This window comes from Schistocerca cancellata, chromosome 10 (genome assembly GCF_023864275.1).
Source record: "Schistocerca cancellata isolate TAMUIC-IGC-003103 chromosome 10, iqSchCanc2.1, whole genome shotgun sequence".
Lineage (NCBI taxonomy): Eukaryota > Metazoa > Arthropoda > Insecta > Orthoptera > Acrididae > Schistocerca > Schistocerca cancellata.
This window is the reverse complement of record NC_064635.1, coordinates 146,430,660-146,448,161: the sequence shown is the minus strand read 5'-3', so window position 1 is coordinate 146,448,161 and position 17,502 is coordinate 146,430,660.

Genomic DNA, 17,502 nt, shown 5'->3' with positions numbered 1-17,502 from the left:
TCTTTTTACCTGTAATTCATACATTTTAATCTCAAAGAATAAATTTTAACAGAAAGTTGCAAACAACAGTTATTCGAATGTTCCAGCCGTCGTAAACTGAAGTAATGACTTTAAAGGACTCATGAAAAAAGACGTAAACAAATTTTTCTGTCCGCAGCTCGTGGTCGTGCGGTAGCGTCCTCGCTTCCCGCGCCCGGGTTCCCGGGTTCGATTCCAGGCGGGGTCAGGGATTTTCTCTGCCTCGTGATGACTGGGTGTTGTGTTATGTCCTTAGGTTAGTTAGGTTTAAGTAGTTCTAAGTTCTAGGGGACTGATGCCATAGCTGTTAAGTACCATAGTGCTCAGAGCCATTTGAACCATTTTTGAAATTTTTCTGTAACAACAAAAACTTATGATGGTATGCTCCTGGCGTTCCTGAAATTTTACAAGTATAGTGCAAGTCTTTTTCAAGATTCTCTAACGATAACAAAATTTTGGGACTGTCATTTCGCTTAGGACATATGGAAGCGAAAACTCGAATGAAACAAGTTTTACTATACAAGCAAAAAAATACGCTAATGTTTGAAAAATACAGCACAATTACTGGACATATGGAAAAACATGTGCACGAATTTATTTCCCAGATACGTGCACGCATATATATCCTGATCATGTGACTGGCATCATTCCGAAATTTATTGAAAATTTGTGGTAAGTTCCTATGGGACCAAACTGCTGAGGTCATCGGCCCCTAGGCTTACACATTTAATCTAACTTAAACTAAGCTACGCTAAGGACAACACACAAACTCATGCCCGAGGGAGGCCTCGAAACTCCGACGGGGCGAGCTGCGCGAACCATGGAAAGGTGCCTGAGAGTACGCGGCTCTCGACAAGAAATTCAGCAATCGTGTAGCTTACAAAACCAAACTTTTCCCTGGCTTTCAGAAGAGCTGAATCGGTCTTTTTTTAAAGGGGGCTTTAACTCACTACTTTGGCTACGTCGCGTTTTATACTAGTTCATATATTATGAAAATTGATTTATTATTTGTGTTTAACAGTGCATCTGTAACACTTTCGGTTGCCTTGTAACATGGAATTGATATTCACATCTTGTTTTAAATGGGCGTAAGTCACAGACACGCGTCCTTTCAAAAATGAACAGTTGGTATTGGTCTGCTGAGTGCAAACATTCAGGACATAAAAAAGGAGTCAAGCACTTCGTATGTTTATCATGAAGGAGCCGGTGGAAAGAGTGCCAATGAAGTCTGTTTCTTTTTATTTGATTATCTGAAGTCTATCCCCAAAAACATCACAGAGCTTCGACTGTTGTGTGATAATTGCACGGGGCAGAACAAAAACCAAAAGCTCTCTAGTTTCCTACTTTCGCTAACAGATTCCAGGTCGTTTCAAATTTATTCAACAGTTTTTCCCAGTGAGAGGACACAGCTATTTATCATGCGGTCGACATTTTCGTATCATTTCAAAGAAACTTCGACATAATAACAGGATATTCACTGTTCATCGAATAACTCAGCACATTCTACAAAGTAGTACAAAATCTGGAAAATATATAGTTACAGAAGTTGACACGTCTTACATTTTGGATTTTAAAGGCTGGTGGTCATATTATAAGAAGATCGCAATTTATGTAGAAACAAGGAGCATGTCAAGATGTGACAGACAGAACTTTGTAATCAGCAGTTACTTTCACGGTGTGTATTCGAATGCCAGACGTGGGTTCATCATATGTCCGACGTGTATCAACGGGTTAGTGAGTCACACATTCTTCACGGCACATCGGCAAGACGCTGTTCATCCACCAATAAACGCCTCCTGCCCAACAGGACGGGTGCAGAACTTTCAAGAATTAGAAAAGATGCAGCAGTACGTTCCAAACGAGCATATGCAGTTCTACGAGGGACTTTTGAGATGGATTTCTGACAGTAGTGCAACACTTGATGATAATGAGGAACAGATCATCACAAGTGAAAAGACTTGAATTGTATATACAAGTTTCTTTTGCACGTTTAAAAATACACAAAATCGCCAAAGAAACTGGTATAGGCATGCGTATTCAAATACAGAGATATGTAAAATGTAAACCGGCAAATACCATGTAGCGGTCGGCAACGCCTATGTATGACAACAAGTGTCTGGCGGAGTTGTTACATCGGCTACTGCTGCTACAATGGCAGGTTATCAAGATTGAAGTGAGTTTCAACGTGGTGTTACGATCGGCACGCGTCTGGTGGGAAACAGCACCTCCGACGCAGCAATGAAGTGGGGATTTTCATGTACGACCATTTTACGAGTGTACCATGAATATTAGAAATCCGGTAAAACATCAAATCTCCGACATCGCCACGGCCGGAAAAAGATCCTGCAAGTACGGCACAAAAGACGACTGAAGAGAATCGTTCAGCGTGACAGAAGTGCAACCTTTCCGCAAATTGCTGCAGATTTCACTGCTGGGCCATCAGCAAGAGTCAGAGTACGAACCATTCAACGGAACACCATCAATACGGGTTTTCGGAGCTGAAGGCCCACTCGTATACCCTTGATGACTGCACGACACGAAGTTTTACGCCACTTCCCGGGTTCGATTCCCGGCGGGGTCAGGGATTTTCTCTGCCTCGTGATGGCTGGGTGTTGTGTGCTGTCCTTAGGTTAGTTAGGTTTAAGTAGTTCTAAGTTCTAGGGGACTGATGACCATAGTGCTCAGAGCCATTTGAACCATTTTTTTTTTACGCCACGCCTGGGCCCGTCAACACCGAGATTGGACTGTTGATGACTGGAAACATGCTGCCTGGTCGGGCGAGTCTCGTTTCAAATTGTATCGAGCGGATGGACACGTACAGGTGTGGAGACAAGTTCATGAATCCATGGACCCTGCATGTCAGCAGGAGACTGTTCAAGCTGGTGGAGGCTCTGCAATCGTGTGCAGTTGGAGTGATATGGGACCGCTGATACGTATCTAGGATACGACTCCGACAGGTGACATATACGTAAGCATCCTGTCTGATCACCTCCATGCATTCATGTTCATTGTGCATTCCGACTGACTTGGGCAATTCCAGCAGGACAATGCGACACCCCACACGTCGAGAATTGCTACAGAGTGACTCCAGGAACACTCTTCTGGGTTGAAGCATTTCACTGGCCACCAAACTCTCCAGACATGAACATTATGAAGATGCCTTGCAACGTGCTGTTCGAAAGTACCCCCACGTATTCTTACGGGTTTATGGAGAGCCCTGCAGGATTCATGGTGACAGTTCCCTCCAGCACTACTTCAGACATTAGTCAAGTCCATGCGACGTCGTGTTGCGGCACTTCTGCCTGCTCGCGGGGTTCCTAGACGAAGTTAGGCAGGTGAACCAGTTTTTTTGGCTCTTCAGTGTAGTATGTTCGTCTTCTGAGGCTGAGTCGTTTTTGTAACATTTAATTCACCAATGTGGCCGAATATCAACATTTTGTTCTTTGGCTTGTTCCTATGAGGCCAATTCTTTTTTAAACGGCGGATGACTTTACATTTTAACTGTCCGTAACATTTTACGTATTTGTATTCATATAACAATTAGTGTATACATCAATCAAGCGGCACCTATACTACTAGTTCAATAAACAGACTTTCTTATTTCCTGGTATTTTTCTTCTAAAACAGACTTTTTTTAAAATTTCATACTACACTACTGGCCATTAAAATTGCTACACCAAGAAGATGACGTGCTACAGACACTAAATTCAACCGACGGGAAGAAGATGCTGTGATATGCAAATGATTAGCTTTTCAGAGCATTCACACAAGGTTGGCGCCGCTGGCGACACCTACAACATGCTGACATGAGGCAAGTTTCCAACCGATTTCTCATATACAAACAGCAGTCGACCGCCTTTGCCTGGTGAAACGTTGTTGTGATACCTCGTGTAAGGAGGAGAAATGCGTACCATCACGTTTCCGACTTTGATAAAGGTCGGATTGTAGCCTATCGCGATTTCGGTTTATCGTATCGCGACATTGCTGCTCGCGTTGGTCGGATCCAATGACTATTAGTAGAATATGGAATCGGTGGGTTCAGGAGGCTAAAACGGAACACCGTGCTGGATCCCAACGGCCTCGTGTCACTAGCAGTCGAGATGACAGACATCTTATCCGCATGGCTGTAACGGATCGTGCAGCCACGTCTCGATCCCTGACTCAACAGATGGGGACGTCTGGAAGACAACAACCATCTGGACGAACAGTTCGACGACGTTTGCAGCAGCATGGACTATCAGCTCCGATCATGGCTGCTGTTACCATTGACGCTACATCACAGACGGAAGCGCCTGCGATGGTGTACTCAACGACGAACCTGGGTGCACGAATGGCAAAACGTCATTTTTTTTTCAGATGAATCCAGGTTCTGTTTACAGCATCACGATGGTTGCATCCGTGTTTGGCGACATCGCGGTGAACGCACATTGGAAGCGTGTATTCGTCATCGCCATACTGGCGTATCACCGGGCGTGACGATATGGGGTGCCATTGGTTACACGCCTAGGTTACCTCTTGTTCGCATTGATGGGGCTTTGAAAAGTGGACGTTACATTTCAGATGTGTTACGACCCGTGGCTCTACCCTTCATTCGATACCTGCGAAACCCTACATTTCAGCAGGATAATGCACGACCGCGTGTTGCTGGTCCTGTACGGGCCTTTCTGGATAAAGAAAATGTTCGACTGCTGCCTTGGCCAGCACATTTTCCAGATCTCTCACCAATTGAAAACGTCTGGCCAATGGTGGCCGAGCAACTGGCTCCTCACAGTACGCCAGTCACAACTCTTGATGAACTGTGGTATCGTGTTGAAGCTGCATGGGCAGCTGTACCTGTACACGCCATCCAAGCTCTGTTTGACTCAACGCCCAGGCGTATCAAGGCCGATATTACGGCCGGAGGCGGTTGTTCTGGGTACTGATTTCTCAGGATCTATGCACGCAAACTGCGTGAAAATGTAATCACATGTCAGTTCTAGTATAATATATTTGTCCAATGAATACCCGTTTATCATCTGCATTTCTTCTTGGTGTAGCAAGTTTGTTTTCTTGAATCGCGCCCTTTTAAAAAAAGACCGGTTCCACTGTAGGATGGCGACCAAAGATTTGGCGCTTAATAGTACGGTATTGTGTCCGCGCAGTTAGAAGCGCCATGTCACGGATTGCGCGGCCTCTCCCGCCGGAGGTTCGAGTCCTGGATGTGTCTGTTGTTCAAAAATGGCTCTGAGCACTATGGGAGTTAACATCTATGGTCATCAGTCCCCTAGAACTTAGAACTAATTAAACCTAACTAACCTAAGGACATCACACACATCCATGCCCGAGGCAGGATTCGAACCTGCGACCGTAGCAGTCGCGCGGCTCCGGACTGAGCGCCTAGAACCGCTAGACCACCGCGGCCGGCTTGTCTGTTGTTCTTTGGATAGTTTATGTATTGTGTCAGTCTAGGGGCCGATGACCTCAGCAGTTTGGTACCTTAGGAATTCACACACATTTGAACATTTGAAGTACGGTGTTGACACCACACAGAGCGCTACAGAATCAGTTAGCTCAGTACTGATCTCACTGGACAGAAGGTAACGGTCACGTTTTCTCAGTTTCCTTTTAGTAGACGTGAAAGCAGCCAAGTACGTATTCTGCACTCGCTTCGGAGAAGCGACTTCGCGGCTGACCTGTTTTCAGAGAGAGAAATAAATCTCCGCCAGTGTGGATATGCAGTATATTTGAGCGCCTGTGTGTCTGTCTGGGTTATCCCCACCGGCCGCGCAACGTCACGCACCGCAGCTGGAGCTGGAGGCGGCTAATCCCACGCTCGGCCCGCGGGCGGCGCCCCGGTGCCCGCCGCTGTTCCACGCCGACTGGCTGCAAAAACCGGCGCGCCCCCATTCCAACAGCACTCCGAGGGGCCGTACTTTGATACTCCGAAACGCTCCTTAGGCTCGTCCTCGGAACTAACAGTGCGTCGTTCCATGTGTCCTGAATCCACGTAAACAGTGTGTAACATAACAGATAGAGAGTGAAGTATTGTAGTACTCGATACATTTCTCTAGTATGCCACAGTTCTGCTGAATTCGGTGTATACACTGATCGGGCAGAACATTATGACCATCGACCTACTATCCACATAAACCCGTGCACCGTCACCTGGCGAGGGTTCACTCCTACTCAAGACACACGTACGGTGCATGTACAGGGTTATTACAAATGATTGAAGCGATTTCACAGGTCTACAATAACTTTATTATTTGAGATATTTTCACAATGCTTTGCACACACATACAAAAACTCAAAAAGTTTTTTTAGGCATTCACAAATGTTCGATATGTGCCCCTTTAGTGATCCGTCAGACATCAAGCCGATAATCAAGTTCCTCCCACACTCGGCGCAGCATGTCCCCATCAATGAGTTCGAAAGCATCGTTGATGCGAGCTCGCAGTTCTGGCACGTTTCTTGGTAGAGGAGGTTTAAACACTGAACCTTTCACATAACCCCACAGAAAGAAATCGCATGGGGTTAAGTCGGGAGAGCGTGGAGGCCATGCCATGAATTGCTGATCATGATCTCCAGCACGACCGATTCATCGGTTTTCCAATCTCCTGTTTAAGAAATGCCGAACATCATGATGGAAGTGCGGTGGAGCACCATCCTGTTGAAAGATGAAGTCGGCGCTGTCGGTCTCCAGTTGTGGCATGAGTCAATTTTCCAGCATGTCCAGATACACGTGTCCTGTAACGTTTTTTTCGCAGAAGAAAAAGGAGCCGTAAACTTTAAACCGTGAGATTGCACAAAACATGTTAAATTTTGGCGAATTGCGAATTTGCTGCACGAATGCGTGAGGATTCTCTACCGCCCAGATTCGCACATTGTGTCTGTTCACTTCACCATTAAGAAAAAATGTTGCTTCATCACTGAAAACAAGTTTCGCACTGAAGGCACCCTCTTCCATGAGCTCTTGCAACCGCGCCGAAAATTCAAAGCGTTCGACTTTGTCATCGGGTGTCAAGGCTTGTAGCAATTGTAAACGGTAAGGCTTCTGCTTTAGCCTTTTCCGTAAGATTTCCCAAACCGTCGGCTGTGGTACGTTTAGCTCCCTGCTTGCTTTATTCGTCGACTTCCGCGGGCTACGCGTCAACCTTGCCCGCACGTGTTCAACCGTTTCTTCGCTCACCGCAGGCCGACCCGTTGATTTCCCCTTACAGAGGCATCCACAAGCTTTAAACTGCGCATACCATCCCCGGATGGAGTTAGCAGTTGGTGGATCTTTGTTGAACTTCGTCCTGAAGTGTCGTTGCACTGTTATGACTGACTGATGTGAGTGCATTTCAAGCACGACATACGCTTTCTCGGCTCCTGTCGCCATTTTGTCTCACTGCGCTCTCGAGCGCTCTGGCGGCAGAAACCTGAAGTGCGGCTTCAGCCGAACAAAACTTTATGAGTTTTTCTACGTATCTGTAGTGTGTCGTGACCATATGTCAATGAATGGAGCTACAGTGAATTTATGAAATCGCTTCAATCATTTGTAATAGTCCTGTAGTGTCAATAAGTGTGGATGTTCGTGTGTAGAATATGGAAGGCGCGCGATCTATACGAGTCTGGCATAGGGAAGATTTGGATGGCGAAGAGGCTCGGAACGAGCGTTTCTGAAACTGCACGACTTGTTGGGTGTTTCAGGAGTGCTGCAGGGAGTGTCTTCAACACTTGGCGGAAAGAAGGTGAAACCGCGTACAGACCTCGGGGACCCCTCATTACAGATGTCGGACGTCGTAGGCTGAGCAGACTGGTAAAACAGGACAGGCGGCGTACTGTGGCGAAACTGGGCAGAGTACAGGTTTGCATGAACACGCAGTGGACCGAACACTGCCAACGATGGGCCTCCGTGTATGTGCCAATGTTAACACCACGACATCGGCAGCTACGACTGAAATCGGCAGGTGACCACTGGACGCTGGCGCAGTGTCGGAGTGTTGCACTGTCTGATGAATCCCCGATACCTTCTTCAACATGCCGATGGGAGGGCGCGAATCTGTCATCTTCCAGGGTAACAGTTCCTTCACACCTGTACTGCATGACGGAGACAAGCTGGCGGCGGTTGCGTTATGCTCTGAGAAACATTCACATCGACAGCCATGGGTCCAGTAGAGCTCGTTGGGGGCACCATGACGGCCAAGGAGAGTCGTATGCTGCTTGCAGACCACGTACACCCCGTTCATGATGACCATGTTTCTCGAAGGCAGCGGCATTTTTCAGCAAGATAAAGCGCCGTATCACTAGGCCAGGTCAGCCGTGGCGCGGCTCTCGGGCGCAAGACGCTGTCGATCACTCCTCTGGTTGAGGTTGGCGCTATGTGCGGTCGCGAGCGCCTCCTGTCGGAGCGGGTCCTAACGGGGGAGTGAGTGGGAGTAAAGGGAGTCTGGGGCGGACAGCAGGGGAGAACGGACACTGCGGCCGCACTCTGAGGCGACAAGAGAAGAGTTGTTGTGCACGGCCGAGAAGGGAGCGTTGAGCAAGGCGGCAGTCAGCATCGCTTTGCGGGGGACAAACAGTTGCGGCAGTCCAGCGAGCAGACACCAACTCCGGGAGCAGTGCTCCGGTTTGTGGACGTGACGAGGGTCGTGTTTTGGCGGAGTATAGTTTGCTCGGTACGCATCTGCTGCTCCCTTTACGCCCACGTGTGTCGTTCTGTCCGTATGTGCATTGAAAAGGTTACGCTCCGGCTGGAACAGTGGCTTGTGCTTTACGTTCATGCACCCTGACTCATTTGTTTTGCTGCAGGAAGCTGTAATTTCAGAGATTTTTGTTTTTTCATCGCGATTGTCTTAGCCCGGTGGTGCCTAGTATCCGAGAACAAGACAGCTAACGTGTGACCTGTTGTTTTGGGTTTTGGAGTCCTGTTTGGGCAACCTAGTTATCACGTACACAAATGTATTGCTGCCGAGTGAGGTTAGTCCTAATCTTGTGGAACTGAGCTTTCAGTGACTGGCTCGTCTGCGAATTAATTAATTTAACCTTTGTGGTGTGTTGTTTTTTTTTTTTTTTTTTTTTTTTTTTTTTTTTTTTTTTTTTTTTGCTTTCAATGGTGAATTTCTTGCCATTCATTTGTGTATGTTTCGCCGTTAATGATAACTGTGAGTAAGATAGCAAGGTCTTGAAGGGCTTGCGTATCGTGACTGTATTTTTGGCAACTGTTTAATTTGAGTTCTTGTTTATCGGTCTGGTGAAAACTTATGCCAAGTTTACTAATTTCCGCCTGTGGTCCGGAAGTTGGTTTGAAGGTAAATCCGTTGGTAAATCTTTACTGGACCTAACTGTTAACTGATCTTGCGTTGAACGAATGCCATTATTAAATCGTTTCTTGTGTGCTATAAATTGTATTACCATAGACAAGGAGACAGGGCACATTCTGTGGTCGAGGGGTAGGCACGGTTGCTGCTTTGCGCGTGGCGTCTTGTCGCTCGCTATCATTTCCCGCGTTAGTACGGGAGGCGTGAGATTTGTTTGCTCGCGGTTGTACGGCCGCTAGTCAGCTGTGCCTGCTCCCGCTTTAGAGTGTGCCGTGTTTCGTAAGGCGTACGTGTGTTGGAGTGGCTCGAGGTACCCAGTGGAGACTTCTAATTGACGTGCTGGCCCCCCCCCAGCTAGCCAGATCTGAACCCGATCGAACACGTCTGGGATGTGATTGAATGTGGCGTCAGAGCTCATCGCCCCCTCCGCGGAAATTTGGGGGTTTGACCAACTTGTCTGTGCAGATGTGGTGCCAAGTCCCTCCACCGACCTACCAAGTCCTCATTGCTTCCATGCCAGGATACGTCGCCGCTGTTATCCGTGCCAAAGATGTAGAAATTACTGTAATTGAATGCGACCAGTCGTTGTAAAATGACGTTTATAATTGTTTGTAATGCAAACAAATGACACGTTTATCACCTTCAGTACACTTTCTTTTTTTTTGTCATCAGTCTACTGACTGGTTTGATGCGGCCCGCCACGAATTCCTTTCCTGTGCTAACCTCTTCATCTCAGAGTAGCACTTGCAGCCTACGTCCTCAATTATTTGTTTGACGTATTCCAATCTCTGTCTTCCTCTACAGTTTTTGCCCTCTACAGCTCCCTCTAGTACCATGGAAGTCATTCCCTCATGTCTTAGCAGATGTCCTATCATCCTGTCCCTTCTCCTTATCAGTGTTTTCCACATATTCCTCTCCGATTCTGCGTAGAACCTCCTCATTCCTTACCTTCAGTACATACTGAAACGAAATAATTTAAATAAAATTATATGAATTGTTTTAAGAAACCTCTGTAGTTCGATACAAATGAAATTATAATTTAATGATGTTTAAAATTAACGAAAAAATTGATTGCTAAAAATATTTACAATGTATGTTTGAATCTGTAGTAATGCAAATTTATTAAATTTTACCGCGGAAATTGTAATTATTTTTGTCATGTGACGTCTGGCGTATACAGTATTGTGCACAAGACAAAATATTCAGATAACTTACGGGAATGCAGCCGGCTGATGCCGGCAACAGCTGACATTTCGACAGGTGACCACCCTACCGTCTTCAAGGTACGACTGCAGTTTTGCCCTGACAATGACGCGGTGTGTCCGACATCCGTGGTTGTCGACAATGTCAGCCGGCTGCAGTCCAGTAAGTTATCTGAATATTTTGTCTTGTGCACAATGCTGCGTTTTACATGATTCTGTAACTACTTTCTGAAAATGTACCTAAATTATGATGTTATTGTCAGCAATGAATGCCCTGGTTCTCGTATTAAAAAGACATTTACGTATCAGTGGTTGCGCCCGCCAAACCGGTACATCGTAGACCAGAACCAGTATCGGCAGTTCAGTTCAAATAGTTACAAGAGGGACACTGTGTGAGTTGGTCACGTGGAAGTTGAAAGCAAGAGATGTACAAGTGAATTTTAAAGTGTTTATTTAAAAATCATCCAACTACATAATGCAAATTAGATGCCGTCGTATTCCAAATACAAATAACTAAACTACTTTCTTTTTAGTAATGTTGAGATGAAATCATCGTTATTATTACACGACTGAACTTAAGAAGCTGACTGCTTCTGGTTATAATGTGACCACTCTTCTTCTAATTAGACTTGCAGATAAGCTTCGTATTCTGCTTGAATCAGTTGCAAAATCATTAATTTGGAGTGACCAGACTGATTATTGATTATTGTTACGATGATAATAATTATAGCAGGGACGATGTATTGGCGAAGGATGGGGCACGAGACAAATTACGCCACGTACTGCTCCATGTACTAAATCTGAAACCTCTATTGGCGAAACTGGATTAATTTTCTGCACTGCTACACTATAAAACCAGTCTAAATAACTGTCTCCAGTCTCGCTTAAAAGTAGGTCACGTGGCAATCGGATTTTTGTATTTTTTTATATTAATGGTACGTGGAGTTGAGAACTCATTTAGCATTCTTTCAAAGTATGTTAATGCAATTCTCGAAAATTCTGGAGAAAACCGTCTTTGAAGTTTTCCGAGCGTCTGTAAAACCCTAACGTAAGATTTGTTTTTCAACAGGCAGCTTGCCTCTGTGGTAGAACCCTCGCCTGCAGGGTAAATACAAACGAGAGTCATTTTCATTAATCATGTGTACTACTATACGAGGGTAGCCTGAAAAGTTTCCGATTTAGCAAAAGAAGTAAGACATTTTTTCCTTCAAATTTATTTTTTACTTCTCAACGTTATCTCTTTGCAACTCTATACACTTCTCCTATCTATGCTCCCATCTCTTTAACCCGTTCAAATGACAATGTATTTCTCTAGAAAATAGTTTTTTCGTCTTTCGATGAAAATTTCTGTCCTCCGAGCTCAACTTTTATCCGAGAGAAGAAAAAAAAAGTCCCTTAGAACTATATTGGTGCGTGAGGAGGGTGGTCAAGCAGCTGAAAATCCCTAAATTTTCAATGACTAGGTGACAAATACATTCTTTAGATGCACTCATAGTCTGTGATATGTCTGTAACTTTAATTCGACTGTTCTCTAGCATCATAAGGTGATTTTGAACAATGTTATCGTCAATGCTTGCGGCTTCTGACCGTCCCGAACGTTAATCATGACTCAAGCTGGTACGGCCATGTTTAAATTCAGTTGTCAAAAATTTCACTGTGGTAAATGACGGTGCAGAGTCACTGTAAATAGCGTCCAACTAGTGTTTAATTTGTGTAGACGTATTGCCTTCAGAAAACAAAAATTTAATGACAGCTCGATACTCGATTTTGTCCATTTTCACAAACAAACAAAAAAAACTAGCATTGACTCACTTAAACGACTGTCAAACAACAACTGCACGTTCAAAATGGCTGAAATTTTGTTAAGTGCCTTACTATGCATACTCATACTACCCAGCTTTCGTTGAAAAGTATTTCTATCTTCAAGTTGACGCCGGAAGCTTTTCAGACTACCCTCGTATAATGACACATCGTTGTTTAACGTCATTAAAAAAAATCTCGGAAAGTAATTGACCGCTTTCCTTCATATTTTTATACGATGTACTAATAAACATTCGGGCGTTAAGCTATATATTTTTAATACATATAATACGTAAATATATATGTAATATTTAAAGGATAAATGTAGTTACCAAAAATCTTGAAAAGTTCTTGACTGATTTACTTCATATTTTACACGATATTCTATTGAGCGTAGAAATTTGAAGTTAATCACTCAAGAACTTCGCGAGACTTTTGCTAACAACTGTTCCCATTTCTATTTTACATAGTTGTTTATGTGTTATACACGTTAAAAAAATAGCTGGCCTGTGTCCGTCCGAACGCTCATTAGCGTATGGTGCAAAAATCTGCAATAAATCGATAGCAACGTTTCCAATATTCACGTATTGTTTTTATGGTCTTCAGTCCAGACGTTGGTTTGATGCAGCTCTCTATGGTACTTTATCTCCGAGTAACTACTGCAACCTACATCCTTCTGAATCCGCTTAGTGAATTCATCTGCTACGGTCGCAGGTTCGAATCCTGCCTCGGGCATGGATGTGTGTGATGTCCTTAGGTTAGTTAGGTTCAAGTAGTTCTAAGTTCTAGGGGACTGATGATCTCAGCAGTTAAGTCCCATAGTGTTCAGAGCCATTTGAACCATTTGCATTCATCTCTTGGTCTCGCTCTACGATTTCTACCCCTCGTGCTTCCCTCCAATACTAAATTGGTGATCTCTTGGTACCTCAGAACGTGTCCTACCAACCGATCCCTTCTTCTAGTCAAGATGTGCCACAGATTTCTCTTCTCCCCAATTCTATTCAGTACCTCCTCATTAGTTACGTGATCGACCCATCTAATATTCAGCATTCTTCTGTAGCATCGCATTTCGAAATCTTCTATTCTCTTCTTGTCCAAACTATTTATCGTCCATGTTTAGCTTCCATACATGGCTACACTCCATACAAATACTTTCAGAAACGACTTCCTGACACTCAAATGTATACTTGATGTTAACAAATTTCTCTTCTCCAGTAACACTTTCCTTGCCAGTCTACATTTTATATCCTCTCTACTTCGACCTTCATCAGTTATTTCGCTCCCCAGATAGCAAAACTCATCTACTACTGTAAGTGTCTCATTTCCTAATCTAATTCCCTCAGCATCACCTGATTTAATTCGACTACAGTCCATTATCCTCATTTTGCTTTTGCTGATGTTCATCTTATATTCTCCTTTCAAGACACTGTCCATTCCGTTCAACTGATCTTCCAGGTCCTTTGCTCTGTCTGACAGAATTACAATGTCATCGGCAAACCTCAAAGTTTTTATTTCTACTCCCTGGACTTTAAATCCTACTCCAGATTTTCCTTTTGTTTCCTTTACTACTTGCTCAATATACAGATTGAATAACATCGGGGATAGGCTACAACCCTGTCTCATTCCCTTTTCAACCACTGCTTCCCTTTCGTGCCCCTAAACTCTGAAAACTGCCATATGATTTCTGTACATGTTAAAATAATATCCAGCTGTGTCCGTGCGTACGTTCATTACCGTATCGTGTAAAAAGTGCAATAAATCGATGGTAACGTTTCCAACATAAAAATAAGCTACTGAACATTCCAGATACAGACTAGATATCTTTTAACTTGTAATTCACACTTCAACGATAATGGTCTAATTTCCTGTTAAAACCGACTGCGAGGGAAGAAATTTCATCTACAGCGCTTTCTTCTTTGATGTGGAGTCTATTGCCATACACGTTTTTGCTATTTTGTCTCTGGTATACACCGTGAGTGACCATACCAGACGAGGCGCTTCCTTTCTATTTAGTCTAGGATTGTGCTTTCCACACTCATAATCTCTCTAATCCTATCATTTCTAATATGATCAAACCTGGAATATCCACAAGCCCGTCTCCAGAAATCCATCTCGACAGCCAGCAGGCGATCTTTCTGCCTCTGAGTTAGTTCCCACAACTCTGCAGCATATGTTGCGATACTTCCAATAATTTTGTGGCAGATGGTATGTTTTGTTCTGCGCATTATGTTTTTTTCCAGAGAATACCATTTAGTAGTTTATGGCTCGCTTGCCTGGCCAGTTTGATTATTTTATCATCCATAGTTCTACCACTGAACGACAGTGTCTTTCCCAGGTACTTAAAATTATGACACCCTTTAACAGTATCAGCACCGAGTTGTAAGTCGTTAACAGCAATTTCTCCCACTTTCAGATATTCTGTTTTAGATACGTTTATGACAAGACCCCTCTTTTCATATTCTTCTTTTAATTTGCGGAGCATGTAATTTGCATCTTCCTCATCTACAGCTACGAACACTTGGTCGTCAGCAAAAAGTAAAGTGAACAAGATTTCATCGTATATGGGGATACTCATTCCTCCGCATTTCCTTTTCCAGGATTTTAGTGCCTCCTGTAGGTAGATCTTAAAGAGTGTAGGGACGAGTGTGCATCCCTTGAGTAGTCCCTTTGTCACCTCAAACTCTTGAGATAGTTGATTTCTCACTTTTACCGCTGCTGAACAATCTTGGTAGAGGAGTCTGACAGCTTTCACAAAGCTGAGTGACATTCCATTACCAATTAGACTTGTCCATAGCTTGTTCTGTGGAACTGTGTCATAAGCTTTCTGGAGGTCTACAAAGACAAGGTGCGTCGTAAGGCCCCTTGCTGTCCCTTTTTCCACTAGATTTTTGAGGGTAAATACTCCATCAGTACAGGAGCGACCAGATGTGAATCCATTTTGTTCTTCACATTCAGTTATTTCTTCTTCTGTCCTCTTTTTAAGGATACGACCGTAGACTCTCACCATGGATGGCATCACACTAATACCACGATAGTGTGCTCAATTTCTACTGTTGCTCTTCCTAAATATTGATGTAATTATTGCCTTTTTCCACACTTTTGGGGCTTCGTCACCTCTTGTCAATCACTCCCAATATCTCAAAGAGCTTTGTCGGTGCTGCTTTAACCAGTTCTATATAAATTAATCCTGCACCTGACGACTTTCTGTTATTCTTGACATTAATTGCATTTTGGACTTCATTTGGGGTTATCGGTGGTATATCATCATTACTGATACTGGTGGGTTCTCAGTGAATGCCGCTCTATTTTCAGTTAATAATCCTTCGTAGTGTTGTAAACATTCCTGTATGCTAATGAGGTTTATATGTGCTTTATCTTTATTCTGTGTTCTCATTGTTTTTAATACCCTCCAGGCTTTATGTCGTTCCTTGTGAGTACGTACCGTTTCGTTTCCTTTCTTGCACTCAGTTTCAAGTACGATATTGAAGCGTGTAAAACATTAGACAAATACTTTTCACGTATATATTTCTCTCTCTCTCTCTCTCTCTCTCTCTATATATATATATATATATATATATATATATATATATATATATACAATAATATGTTGTTTTGTTTTCTTCCTTGCCGTCGGTTTTACAGAAAGCAGGAAAAGCGTATTATGGCTTGTCAGTTTATCATTGAAATGCTATTACAGGATCTAAATCGTTCGAAACTTTGTAACCCAACCCATTCACATATTCAAACCATGTAAAATACTGTCACTAACGCTACTGCCCTCACAGATTCAGCAGCTGCTCTCTCTCGTAATTTTTATAGTAATGGTCCCAACAGATTTACCCTTTCATATTAAGCAACTTCAATTCCCGATGAACTTTTCGTTTGCAATAACAGTAGATAAGCCTCATGGTCAGAGAGAGGGGAGGGGGGGGAGAGGAAACAGAGGGGGAGGGCAGGGGAGGGAAAGGTTGCCACAGTGAGAGCACAATTAAGGAAGTGTTGCGAGACAAGCGCTGTATCACTTAGGAGACAAAGAGGCAAGCGGATGTGCCGGGACTTATCGCAGTTCACTGCTACTAACGCCACGTCGTCATAACGCACCTGTGCGTGGCATTCAAATATTGCACCATACTCCAAGGATGAAATTAAAAATTAAAGTAGGTTTTCCAAACTTCGTCAACATATACTTCAGTATATTAATGTTTAAATTGTTAAATCTCAGAGTTATCAGATCAATATCTTTCCCAAAATACATCGTTTTAAGAAAAAATAAGTGGCGCTAAATCATATAGCCAGAAAACCAAAAATTGTTCAGAATGTGCAAATGTATGCAAACTCAACTGTTACAAGCTTCAACTTAATCAGAACAATATTTTTGTCAAAATCGAAGTTTTTACAAAAAATTCAAGGCGCTAAATAGTAGACTTAGAAATATGAAACTTCGTATGGAGCTTCAGTTCGATATAAAAACAATAACTATGGGACCCCATTCGGCTACCTCTAATAGTTTTCGAGCAATTTACTGAAAACTCAATTTGGAGCAAAAACGTCCTTATTTGTAGTAGATTACGTATCAGTTATATTAATGGTAGACAGTTCTGACTGTAGCACTTGATTACATCTATTAAATAATGAAAATGTAACGAGTTTCAAGGCTTTGATGTAAATAACAGTAAATACAAGGTCTCTTAAAGATGTAGCTCAGTGGTCGTGTTCTACTGTCAGTTCCGTTCTAAAAATTCTAGATGGCAAAGCTTATATGCAGGCGAGCTAAAACTTTTTCTGTATTAAACCATACTTAACTCCATTCATACAAAAATTACGAAGATTCTAAATTGATTCATGACAGTTTATTAAATTTTATTTGTCCGAGAAAGCCGCCATTTAGATGCTGCTACTTGGTAATGACGGCAGGTGTTCCCTTCGGCCGTCTGCTGCGCCCATATATAAACGCAGCCTGAGAGGCAATGACAAGACTAGACTTCACACCAAGCTGCCTGCTTTACGCCCCCCCATCAGTCAAAAGCCGGCTTACGCGGTGCTTCAGCTGACTGAAACGAGACTTGTCCGACCATGCAATATGGTTCCAAATTGCATCGAGTGGATGGACGTGTACGGGTATGGAGACAACCTCATGAATCCATGGACCATGCATGTCAGCAGGGGACTGTTCAACCTGGTGGAGGCTCTGTAATGGAGTG